This window comes from Typopeltis vanoorti, chromosome 17, assembly GCF_054136105.1.
Source record: "Typopeltis vanoorti isolate ZY-2024b chromosome 17, IOZ_Tvanoo_1.0, whole genome shotgun sequence".
Lineage (NCBI taxonomy): Eukaryota > Metazoa > Arthropoda > Arachnida > Uropygi > Thelyphonidae > Typopeltis > Typopeltis vanoorti.
Genome location: NC_143565.1, coordinates 83,122,254 through 83,136,401, shown reverse-complemented (window position 1 = coordinate 83,136,401; position 14,148 = coordinate 83,122,254). Strand labels below are relative to the sequence as shown.

The 14,148-nt window shown below is 32.6% G+C and overlaps 1 protein-coding gene across 1 annotated transcript in view; it reads right to left on the bottom strand.

Moving 5' to 3' along the window:
- Positions 1-12,891, bottom strand: part of spas (spastin) — a 322,787-nt gene extending 309,896 nt beyond the window's left edge. The window contains exon 1 of the mRNA XM_090407599.1: positions 12,793-12,891. The gene's annotated coding sequence lies outside the window, so the exon portion shown is untranslated. The remainder of the gene's footprint in view (positions 1-12,792) is intronic.
- Positions 12,892-14,148: the final 1,257 nt, after the last annotated feature.

The following is a 14,148-nucleotide window of genomic DNA, read 5'->3' as shown; positions in this document are numbered from 1 at the left end:
ATGCTGTCGGCACACTCTCCCTCGATGAGTCTTTGGACTCCCTGGAGGTGTCAAAATAATGATAATAATAATATATATATGTATGTATTATAGATGATTTTGTTAGTTTTTATTGTTCATTGTACAAGTACATTTCCAAGAATTTTGATTTATCTAATGCAAATCCCATTCATTGTCTTGTGCCCCTAAATTTGGATGTGAACTTTCTTTCAGGCATTTGCAAGCCATTGTTCAACAATTTCATATTGATATTGTAAATGAAGATAATCTGTATGAAGAGTTTTGTAGTGCAGTGAGTGTTGTGAATATGGTGAAATCAGAAAGTACTGAACAAAAGTGGGTGAATATATTTACTGAATTAAATAACAAGAAAATTAATGTTACAAATCTTGGTAAAATTTTAGGCTTTGTGTTAAGTATTCCAGGCTCAAATGCCCACACTGTGAGAATGCTCTCCATAATGAACAATAAATGGACAGATTAGAGAAATCAAAGTAGTTTAGAATTAATTAAATTAGAACTAATGGCAGTGATCAATTTTGATTATCATTGTAAAGAGTTTTTGCAGTTTGCACAAGGAGACAAGAAAATCAAAGCTGATAAATATAATTAAGCTTAATCTAAGAAGTATGGATATTTTAATTGTATGTAAATATAAATGTTTAAAATTATATTAAATATTTTGATATGCTATAATTTAAATTGCTATTTGTATATTTTAAATATAAACCATCCTATCAATTAATGTAGGATTCACGTCACAAAAATTTCGCTAAAATTTGTCGTGACCCAATCTTCCTTATTTTCATATTCAAAAGTTGGTCACCCTACCTTCAGTTGAAAAGTCCTGATAAAAGTTCTTCGCATCCTAGTCAGGGTTCGAACCCGGTTCTTTCCAAAAGATACAATGATCAGTTATTGCATTTTAGTGTAAAGCCAATAAATGTTATTTATGGAACTAAGACAGTATAAGTTTAACTAATAAAACTATCATCATTGCATAGTTATTATTAATAAGTGACACTTCGGTGACTTCCAAGTACTCATCGATTAATGAGTACTTGGAACCACACACTATATAATTTACATCCCCACTCTGCCATCTATCACCCCCCCCCCAATACACTAAATAATTCACCCTCACCCATTACTCTATCTACTACCCACTAAGTAATAATATTTTTGTTTGTTAATTTAGTTCTCCGGCTGATAAATATGGAGGATGATGAAAATCCCGAGTTTTTGCAAGAGAATAAACTTACCGCAGTATAAGTTTGGTTAAACCATCTTCAATTGGAAAACTCGACACAGCAGTCGCGCTCTCGCAACGAGAATCAAACACTAGTATTTTCCAATCGAAACGCACAATGACCCATCGTTTTTCCAATTGCGCTACTCGAGCGATATTTTTTTCTTCTTATAGAAGCACTTACTGCTTTAAAGGGAAAAGACTGTTTTTTTCTTCATATGACGTGTATAAAATATTGCACTATTTTATATATTCATATAAAACCATTTAAAGTAATAATAATTATTCTTTTTTACTTTTATTTATTTATTTTCCGTAGTGGTAAACCAGCACGTTCGCGATAGAACATTCCAGAAAAAAAGAAAAAAAAACGATAGGTGGCGTCAGTACATAATTCAGCAAACATTGCTAGCGATCAAGGATGGTCGTTTGGAAGTAGGCTAGCCTGGGTGTAGGTTTTTTGTTTGAGCATGTCGTGTTTGTTTTGTTTTGTGAGTAATCTTCAGTAACTAATTATGTCATCCAGAGCTTCTGAAACAGTCCAGACACATTTGTTATATCTCTGGTAGTTTCGTAGTAGTAAAAAAAAAAGAACGGTAAAACATTACAGAATGTTTCAAAACTGGAAAATTAAGATAAACGAATTTGTCAAAAAAAAAGGGTATTATGCATACTTTTGCATGAAACTGGGAAATCAAGATAAACGATGGACACCACATAAAGCTTGCCACACGCATTGAATAATTGAAGACACGGACATAATATAACAGCAAGTTTCTTGCCTTTGCTGTGCCGATATTATGTAGTGGACCAAAATAGAAGAAGAAAGAGTATGGAAAAGATTACTGCTTTACCCAACTGAAGTGCATGACAACTTGCACTATGAATAGAATTTTTTTAATCCATATTTTCTGTCTACCATAAGATCTTTGGCTCATGTGCTTGGTCCACCTATATTTTCATAACCAGAATCATCTAATTTCATTCGGAATGCAATGTCAATATAAGCGATTGAGTATGAATCTTGCCGGTGGCGCACCCAGAGGGGGAAAAGGGCCCCCCCCTCAAAGAAAAAGGAAAAAAACTAGAAAAATTTCCAAAAATCTTTTCCTAGTTAAAATTCTTTTTTTTTTTAATTTATGCTGTGTCTTCTATTTCTATATTACTTATGAATTAGCGATCATTGCAGATGCTCAGTCATTGGTCGTATGCGATACGTAGTGTGTGTATTCTCGAATCGTCTACTCAACTCACCCCCCCCGCCACCCCCAAGATTAAATCCTGAGTGCGCTACTGAATCTTACTAATCTGACATTGACAGTGAAATAAGAACTTTTTTTTTTTTTAATTTACTAGTGTTTGCGATATTTCTGCACCTGTAACTTCTTTACATCAGTAAATTGATGACCTAGCCAATAGAGATTGTTCAGTGACATAAAACAAGCTTGAAAGGTGTTAATGGCAATATTTTATTTTGTCCCGGTGTTCATTCTACTGCTTAAAAGAGACTTATGAAAATCGTATCGAACTTGATAAAGTGAAATAGAACGAAAACGAATGATTAATTTGTGGAGATTTGGAAGTTCTTTGTATTCTTATCGAGAATTTTATTTAATTCATCGTTTCATAAAATGAATCAAAATAGCTACATTTGAGAAAACAAAGAAACACCTGTTGCATATTTTTCCATCGTCAAAAACCTTATGTGACCGTAAACAAAAATAAAAATGGATATCATATTTGAAATCAACTTAATAAACTAAAGCTTAGTACGTTATTCGAAAACGTCAACTCTATTGATCAAGTTTTGATTTGAAGGTCTGTGTAATTATATCTCTAAATGTATAAACATAGACTCATATTAATAAAAGAATGTGTGTTGCAGTTCTTTCCATCCAGAAACCCTGTCCTAAGAGGTCAAATATGGAATTTTTTCAAGGCACTTCAGGCCTACCTATACCTACAGTAAGTAAGCCAATGTTCTAACACAGAGCGATGAAATTCATCTTCATGTAAAAATAATTACAAACATACATGCGCAATGGAGGGATTGGAATCCGCAGCTTGATGAGCGGATGAGCTAACCAGGATGGCAAATGTTTACAACAGTTTCTCCAAAATATTACTCTCTACCTCATTCAAGGTAAATTATCTGTATATCGTATGCGTAACTGACGACCAGAATCTGCTCTAAGCAGAACTCAATAGAACTACCCATTTCAGTTTACTGTCTCGAATCTCACACAGCGAGCCTCAACTGATGTTTTGTTTCGTAATGATTCAGTAGATTCTCTACGTTTTCTAATAAAGATTAGTGTATGTTAGATTTTGCGAAATAATAATAGTATTGTTGGTGTTGAATACTATGATGTTTTCTAAATCGCAAAATTCCCGATGAAATGTATGTAGGAGAGAGAGAGAAATTCTTCCCACTTTCACATTTTATCTGAGTGTGCAGTAGAGAGCAATGTGCATGAACGAAAGACTGTGTCAGTACAGTAGGGTTATTCTCATAGAAGTATGAGAAGGACTCCAATGATACAGAACGTTCCTCAAGGAATGCTGTGCACAAGTATCCATAACGTAATAGTGTGTTCAGCACCAATGCCATTTGCCGATTTCATCAACAACATCCACAATTCTCGTGTCTCTCTTGAAAAGCCTTTTTCAATATCTCTTCACTGTCAATATATAGTCATGGATGTGACATTTATCAACGATTTCCTGAAGATGCATTGCTGCAATGTCATAGAGTATTCATTTGTTTACACGGCGTCGTATATACTTCCAGCATGATGTGAAGTTCCTCCATTTTTGACCCATGAAGTGAAAACGCATCTGGTTAATGTCTTCCCGGTAGTAGATCAGCCTTGATAATCCACCAATATAGGCGACCCATGAGCTACTATACCAGAAGTAAAACCACACAACATGCATTGCTAAGTTGCAATTTGAATGTCAAAACTCATTGGGTATCAAGATGGAGAGGAGTTTATTTTTTGAGAATTTATTGTAAACATGTCCGCGCGGTTAGCCTAGTGGCTTTGCACTTCGCAACCATATACCTGGGGAAGGAGTGTCCTAGGTTCGATTCCCGTCCACGACGTGAGGAGCTTAAGGATCTTCCTCAGCCATAGCCAAGTTAGCCGGTCTTGGGCGTGGGCCGCAGGGTTTTTTCCGCCAGTTTATCTGAGGTTTTTCATCCCGCAAGCAGGCAAACCGGCCCCGTGAACACACAGGTTACAGTCATAAATACTTACGCAAGGAAGGCAACGGGAAACCACCTTGCTCATAATCATCTCTCCCTAGAATGGTAGCATATAGCTACCCTCCCGCGGCCGTATGGCAGATGGGAACCAGAATTGTAAACATGACTTTTAAATTATCAAATAAAAAGTTTTCCGAATAGGCCTATTAATTCCTATTTTTTGTCATTGGAAATTTCATATCCATTTTTTTGATCAAACAGCCTCTGCTATATTCCCAAAGTAATGCACATTCCTTCTAGCTCACCTCGTATGCATGGGAAATGAAATTTCAGAGTTCCTTGCCCAACTGTTTGAATGTCTTAGGAGTGTTTTCTTCTTTGGATTTTTTGTTCAAGGTCGATCTTTTTTTTTTTTGTGAAAATACGGTATATTTCGAAATGATCATAAAAATTCTGCACAGTTAACGAAGTTAATATCTAGGACCTCTGTTAGTATTTATCGAATCCTTTCAATATTAGTTTCGAATGGATCATTTATAGTGGCAAAATTACGCCACGTTTTCGCATTTTTTTAAAGCCTTTATTACCTCATCAATTTTATATGAATTTTATAAAGCCCACGTGGATATTCTAAGAACGACATGCTACAGATCGACACAACCTGTGGAGAAGTGCGTCAGTTAGCTGTTGGTCTACTATTTCATTATCTTCTTGGCCATCTGTCAAGTTGTTGATACGCATACCTGATTCTATCGATTGTTTCTTTTCAGTCGATGCCTTTTCCTTTAGTTATGACATTACATTACAGACTTTAATTCAGAATGTTTCAAAAGACCGCTTTTTTTTTTCTTTTTTTTTTCAATTAACTTACTGTCTGAAGAGATATTGGCTAAGTCGTCTTGTATTGATAAATTATGTCATCAAATTTAAATATATATATAACATCTGCAAGACACCTTTAAATGAAAATACTAGTGAAATTTAAGGCTAAACGCATTCCAGTAATTAGAAACTATGATATGAATATGCCTGAATAACCTCGTGGTTGTAACCTTCATTAATCTACATCTGTACTCGGAAAAAGACCATTAGAGATTCGATTATAGTCACAGACTAAAGTTTTTTTTTTTAATATTTAATAAAGTGGTAATAAATATACTTAATAATACGCTTTTGTGTTTTGTACAAAATACAAAACCATATTATTAAGCAGATCTAAATATGCACGCTGAAGCTTTAAACAAACACTGCCCTATTAACACAGTTTTGTTAAGTATAATGTAATTTTTCCAGTTTAATGTTCCATTATCAAACTTAACTCTCGTCCTAATTTAGAAATGAAATTTTTCATTTTTATAGCTGTTGAAATAAATACACTTTTACGGTCACGATTGAAATTCCATTTTACATTCAGCAAAATATACACAATTAAAGATTAATTATTTTTGCAGTAATTTGTCATTTAAACCATACGTCAATAATTAGATCTTAAAATGTAAATCTAGAGGTTTTTTTTTTTTTTGCACAGATATTTATATACTGATTAAAGTAATTAATGAATATTAATAAAATAATTAGAACGAGGTTGAAATAATTATACACTGCCCCAGTTATTTAAATAAGAGTACAATGGATTAAATATAAATAAAATTAGTTGGGAAATAAATGAAATGAATTCTGAAATTTATTTTTATTTAATGTACCTTAATAGATTATCAAACGATTTCTATTATCTCTCAGTTGCTTCTGGTTTCTATTTTTCGTATGATTTTAGTCGTCTGCTTTTCACATACCGATGCAAGGCGCATGTTATATGAGTTGCAATTTGAACAGGTGGTTTAATGCTCAAATCGTCATCTGCTACGTAGGATCGAAAATTCTCCAGAGAACATAAACTGACATTTCATTCTTCATTTCCTCCTTAAAACGTTGACTGCTAATGGCAGTTTATAAAAATAGCCAGGAAACTAACGATTCAAGATAATGAAAAGATAATTCAGAAACTTGAACCTCCGTGTTCGCATTAGTTATTCATCCTAGATTCGATGGGAAAGACATATTTACATAATTGAAAACTTCCGGGAACTTGTTCGAACATAATTTGAATATCCGCATAAGCCAAACGAGTTTTTGAAACTGTTCTGAATATGTAATGAAAGGTAGTTTGTCGTCGTTAATGGACGAAGACGCTTCTTTATTATCGCCGATATAATGAGTAACATAAACCAAGATTTTTTCCCTCTCATATCCCTAATAATGCAACTTTTATTACCTATGGCTAATGTTAGTATAGTTGTTTTTCTTATGTTTATAATTATATAGCTGATTTATGTTGTTTTTACTATAGATCTGTTGGATGATTTTAATCGTCGGGTTTTATTATTCGTATTCAAGAGAGAATATTTTCGTTTAGAAAAACGTAATAAAGAGAAGCCAAACGACAAATAATAATAATTTTGCGTCTATTGTAATATCACGCTAAAGTAAAATAAAGTCGTCTTGTTAAACATCATATACATTAAATTATTTAAAAGATAACAGTTCGTATTTGTATCATCATATATTATTCGTTAGTTTGAATATTTAATACAGCGTATATAATACAATCAGGGCTTGACAAATGCACTGGTCCATTCCCCTATGGGAGTAGCTGCAAACTGGACAAAATAAAATATTTTTTATTTAATAACAACCAACTTTCTAAACAAAACTGTTTTTGCCTTTCTAAGAAAACACAGAAGAATATGCGTAATGTAAAGGGCCATTCTATAAAAAAAATTAATGTAACAAATTATATTTTCCAAAAAATCAATGTTGCTTTCTTCTTCTTCTTCTTATTATTATTATTTAATGACTTCTACTTCTTGGAATGGTTCTCACAATGGAAATATGCTCCAAAGAATGATACATCATACCAATCACTTCATGGAACACTTCTGTTGACTTTTTTGTGCATATTATTAAAAAACGGGTGGAGCCTTAGCGAGTACTTTTTTTTTTCTCTCGTGGCGAGTAGGCTTTTGCATAATTTGTCGAGCGCTGGTCATAATAAATGCAATCTTTCAAAGTAGGTATTTTTGCTCCCTGGTTAAAATTATATCTATGCTTCCCCCATCCACCATTTAGCTGATTTAGGATAAACATTTTTCCAATTGAAAATTCTATTGAAAATATAAGAATACAGATTCGACTCTAGTATATCTGTTTTCCTTATATAGCAGTGTATTGGTATTTTTCATTATGAAGCAAGAAGTGCCCCATAATATAAATTATATTAGCGCCGTACACGAGAAGTTGCAAAATCTGCAGCATATCAGTGTTGCCTGCGTGTATCTATCTATCTATATATATATAGATTAATAATAATACGCGGTACTTTTACACCCTTAACGATTTCCTCATATTGGTTTTCTTAATCATAATTTTAGGATAAGGTGGTTGGTCTTATGCTTAAGTATAATAGTCTTGAGCGTAAATTGCACGTGCGTTTCTACTGGCTGCGGGATGAAAATCCAAACTTCCGGTAGGGGGGGGGCGCTCTTCACTTCCGTTGGACATCGGCTAACTTGTCTTCAGCTGAAAAGCCGTGATAAAGGTTATTCGATTCCTAAATAGAATTCAAATAGTCTTTCCAACCAAAGAAACCAACTTCGTTGAAACCAACTGAGCTACGGAGGCTTTATCTATGCAGATATTAAGATATTATTTCTCGTATGTTTCCCTCTGAAAACTTGGGCTTTTCATTACTTAAAACAGGCAAACCAGGCCTCGTGAACATACATTTCTACAGACATACCCGCCCTTATTGGGATGCAGCAGAGAAGTGGCAAGCCGGTTACATTAATCACCAAAAAGTTCCTAATTAGGGACTCAACTCATCTCGGGCGGATGAAAAATGGATTGGGGGGAGGAAGAGATGTTTCAATATATGACTTCCAATCAAGTAATCTCTTTCTTGGGGGAAAGTGAAGGGGTGAATTCATGACAAAAGCAATAATTGGTTTAAATTTCATATTTGAATGATTTTTTTTAAAAAAAATTATGAATTAGTAAATTAAAGTGGATTTTGATTGGTGGGTTATTTAGAATATGCTAAAGCAACTATGACTATCAACCGAATGTGTTATATCTGTAAATCTCATGTTTTTCCGATTGGTTTGTTGTTTTGCAGGTAGGGAGGGAGGACAATCTGGAGTTTCCCAGATAAAACTTTGCTACGGTACTAAGTGGGATTTGAATGTACTTGTTTTCAGCTTAAGAGCATCATCACTTCCAAGTATTCTACAGAGGCATCGTCTTGAATTTTTCTTACAGGAAGAAGATACCATGCAATACTAGACGATATGCATTAAGTTTTTTTTTTAATCTTTTTAAGGAAGAGGCTGCATCTTCAATTCCATTTAATCTGAAAACCGTAGACATTCTTAATGGATTGCGATGTTTTCCTTTTAATTTCAGATAATATTTTCAAAATTATATAAGAGAGAGAGAGAGAGAGAGAGAGAAACGATTCAGAGTTTCATATTCTTGAGAAAAATACATCCACTTGTGAACACCCAACTCTTCTTCTACTGCTAGTGTAGATTAAATTAGTATTTAAAAGGGAATCCAAACAGTTTTCTTAAATGAATTGCAATAATTTTAGCGCTCTAAAATTTGTAATAAAAGCCGATAATAATTTTTATCTGATTCTTGAAAAAGTCAGCTGGGTTATTCCTTTATAGAAATGCATTCGAAAGATTAGTTATCACTTGTTAGAATAATAACAATTATTTGTAGAAAATAAAAGCAGATAATATATTCATTGAGTACCGAAATTTAAAAAAAAAATACCACTGAGATATATTCTGAGTATAATAAAAGGCAAAGCCACTCTCGTGAGGAGACATTTACATTTATATACATATTAACTTTCTTTTACGGTCTTCAGTTAAGTTAGTACGTTTGGATTTCCATGAAATGATCAAGTCCTCACAAGTTAAATGGTTTTGTCAATATCTTCTCATGCATGGACTGTTTGCACCTTTGGGAAAAATTTTCCTATTGCAGTTCATATTTTAATTAAGCTCATTATAAAATTACTGTTTTATCCCGTACTTTATCTTAAAGTCTTATCCAATGGAGACTTCGTAAGTAAATGTTAACACAGTTTATCGTCCTTTCGTTTCCTTTAGAAACATGAGAACAATTTAATAGTTCCCATGTTTCTAAAGTGGATGTTGGTGTTTCGCCAGGTGGATATTGTCGTGAAGATTGTACTGAATAAATAAATCGAATAAGGGGATTTATTTTAATGGGATGAAAAATGCGAAAATTCAGTGAAATTATTCACGTTTATAATAACAATAATAATTATTATTAATATTGTTTTTGTATAAATCCAGAACCTAATATGAAAACCTGAATTAAAATATGTGCAACACCCTATAATTAAATAACGCACTATTTCTAAACAAAAAAAAAACGAACAAATCTGCCACACATTTGCTGAGAAGCGTACAGAAAACATTATATTAGCCAAAAGTGTATCTGTTACAAAAAATCATTATCATTCTGATTGCACCTTCAAACAGCTTCATATAAACCAAATACTGGCTTAGAAGATACAACTAATATAACTAATATTAATTTCTTATACTCCTAGCTTTATTGTGCTTATGGATAGTTATATAAAAAAGTGGTTTACTCAGCATTTTGTATACTGAATCTAAATATAAAATGTAATAATAATGGTTTAAATGTATATATGTAAATTCTCTGTATGATAATAAACTTTGCAATACAAAAAGGATCTTTGTAGAATCTCGAGACTCGTCGTGGGAGGTCTGCTCTAAGAGCAGTGCCAAGTCTATCGCACCACTCCTTGAACTTATTCAACATCCGCGCCCTCGCTATCCTCTCAGACAATGTAATCCATTCACTCACCAATCTCCGCTTAAGGAACCTACTGCTAACTCCCTTGCTCACCGCTAAGTTGCCAAGTTCCACGGACGGCCCACAGCTTGAAGGCCAGAAAAGGAGATCTGTACTTACTTTACTAACCAGCCAATCAAAATAAATTTCGTTTAATATGTGGTTTACCATGTAACACTGAAATTGGTATATTCTTTAGATAAATCTCCTAGGTTCGGAGTTCTTTCAAAGTAAATGGTTGTTTACTTACAATATATACATGCAGTTTAAAATTTATGTAAGAAGGCTGATACTGATATTATTCAATGTATTTGCAGTTATTCAATTATTTAATTCTATTCTTGAATTGAATTCCCTAGTAGTAGTAACTTCAGTGATCCAGTTATACAAGTATACAATGCTTGTATACAAGTTTTCAGAACAGATGCATGCTCAACACCCACCCATTCACCCCACAAATGCTGGCAACTAAAAGTAAAATCACTCAAGCGTTCTTACTTCTTTTCCCCATTTAATTGTGATGGAAGCGAATTTTTATTATTCGTAAACGTTTGGATTTTCTACCAATGTTTTTTCAATGACGTCATTAAGTTTTACCTTTTCTCCACTTTTATATATCAAACCGTGTCTCATCTATTTTGGTGATCTTTCTGGTATAAAGAAGCCATTCTTCGAATTATAGGGATCCTAGGCACTTCATCCAAACAGAAATTAACGCAAGTTATATTTCTATCCTCAAATGTTCAGTTGGTACCATTCATGAGCAGTTCTGCATTTTTGAGAATTCCAAAAGCTTGCTTAAAAGTGACCCATCTTATTGCTTTACTTATGACCTACAAAAAACTCAAATCAATCTCTTTCTCGCAATCGATTTTATAATTTAAAAGCATTTTGGCCTGGGAAGAACGGTAATTTACTATTTTTTGTTTCAATTATCCATTGAGATAGATAAATCACGGTTAGAACTCACACTGAAAAAAAAAAAGGGGGGGGGTGACAGCGTATTTCTCTGTCATTCCACATTCAGCTCAAACACGAAGCTACAGAGGCTCTGTAGCCTCAGTCGGTATCGACGATATTATTTGGCGGAGAAGATTTCAGTTCGAATCTCATCTAGGAAGCGACAAGCCTTTATAAAAGCTTTTCAAATAAAGGTGAGTCAACAGGTCTCATTCTGATTTTTCATCTCGCAAACAAACCAGAAAAACCCGCAGTTAGTAGACATAACTATACGAGTCTCATAGCCTTAGTTTAGCTGTAATTAAAACCGCAACTATGAAACTCCCCTTACTACTACTTGGGAATAGAACATATAATTTTTCCATTTATGGATCTTTTATCAGACCTTATATCAATGGTTTCGAAGATACAACTAATATAACTATATAAAAAGGTGGTTCACTCAGCATTTTGTATACTGAATTTTAATATAAAATGTAATAATAATGGTTTGAATGTATATATGTAAATACTCTGTATGATAATAAACTTTGCAATACAAAAAGGATCTTTGTAGAATCTAGACTCGTCGTGGGAGGTCTGCTCTAAGAACAGTGTCAAGTCTATCGCACCACTCCTTGATAAACATTAATCAAAATAAATAAAAAGTAAATAAACATTAATCAAAACTGATTAATATTTATTTACTTTTTTACTATGCTATTAAAAAAAGGGAAAAATGCAAGAGAAAGATGCTTGAAAGTGGTACATTTAATCCTTAAGGATTCATATAACAAAATTCAGAAAGCATAACCATTTTTAGGCTTGTAGCTTGTACTTTCAATTGGTGCACTACATATTATACGATAGTCCTGCAAAATTAATATTTCATCACTTTTTTTTTCCTATCAGGAGATCGTAATTGGTAGACCAGCGAAAGACCACTACATGATTTTAGTAAGGAAGGGTTGAAGTGGAACGAAAAAATGCATGTTTAATCTATGAAACAATGATTCCCAATTATACAGTTATTCAGAAGTGTCAAAACGCTATTATTCAGTTATTCTTTCATTTTTGGAATCCCAATTTTATTAGGATTTAACAAGCAATGTGACAATAAGATACGAATTTGAATGAAAGGGAATTTATTACTTTACCATATTTGCCTAAATTCATTGCTGATATCTATAGGAGAACGAATTTTTAGAAACCAACATTTTAAAGACATTTTTAATTTAAATATACAAAACTAGAAAGAAATTTATGTCAAAATTTTAAAAGAGAATGTTTTTTAAAAATGTCTTAAAGAAAGAAGAGAGAGAGAAAAAAATTGTGACACCTCTGACATTGGCATGAACCATAGGAGTCTGAAGCTCCGATGCATTGTTATCAAAATGTACCTAATAAAAGCATGACATCATTTGTCTGACGTGATCGTGGCAAATACATACATACAAAACTGATTAATGTATCCACTAATTACCGATAATAAGCACTCTTGCTTTCCTCTTCTGTTTTCGTATTCTACATTATAATTACTATATTATAAATGCAGTTCCAAATAAGGGATACTCATTTTAATCACTTTATTTACTTGAACAGTAGCGTTCTTGATAAAACAAATGTGAACGGAATAATAAAAACAATCTGCAAAATTTGTTTTCATGAAGTCAGTAAGTAACTACAGTTTCGTATTTCTTCATCCGGGTAATTATTTAATAGGTTTATTTGCTCACGTTTTAAATAAAATTAATTAATCATTTTATTAAGCATAATTACTCTTCGTAAAGTCATATAACATTTTTTCAGATTTCTGAAATTTCAGTTTTAAAGTTTAATTGCAGAGCGAGCGCCCTCTTTAAAGGATGTATATTTACGATAAATAAGAAATTCAAAAATCAGACTTAATAACACGATGGGTTTAAAGTTCAGTTGCAGAGCGAGCGCCCTCTTTTAAGGATGCATATTTACGAAAAATAAAAAAAATTCAAAAATCAATCTTTTAATAACGCGATAGGTCGCATTTTATTCAAACAGTTGAAATATTTTAGTTGTATTTAGCTCGTTATTCATCTGTTTTTTTTATTCATTCTTTTTTTTTTCATATTATTTATGCATAACTTTAAAAAGGGTCTTTCTACTAACCGCAGTGCTTTTTTTTTATTGCTTTATTCCCATCTCATCTCATTTTCTTCCCATTTCTTTAGTAACTGTGTTTTTCTTAGGTTAGCTAATGATTGAAGAGAACTTAATTTTACTAGGGAGATAATTACTTTAGATTTCGGCTCATGGTTTTATTTCTTTGTTATTCAACATTTATATTTATATTAGAGGCCAGGAAATGATTGATGATACTTATTTGATGTTATATTATTGAAACTGGCGCTAGTTACTTCAATGAACCGTAATCCTTCAAAAAAAAAAAAAAAAAAAAGTGTACCACGCCTAGCAAGGAATCTTGAGGCTAGCTACTTACTTGAATAATATTACTCGACATTAATTACTATAAAAGTAATTCTTTTTACTGTGTGTCACATAATACACACAATAAAAATGACATTGCTAATTAATATAGCATGACATTATATAATGTAAATTACATTTATTATAACTCTACTGGCGCTTTTTTCATAATAAAATACGATAAACACAGTATACAAGAAAATGCAAACTACAGTTGATCCTTGAACAACACGGGTTTGAACTGCGTGGAAATCACTTATACAGTGATTTTTTTCAATAAATATATTTAAAAAAAATTTGGAGATTTGTGACAATTTGAAAAACTCGTAAACGAACTGCAGAAATATCGAAAAAATTAAAAAAAGAATTAAGTATG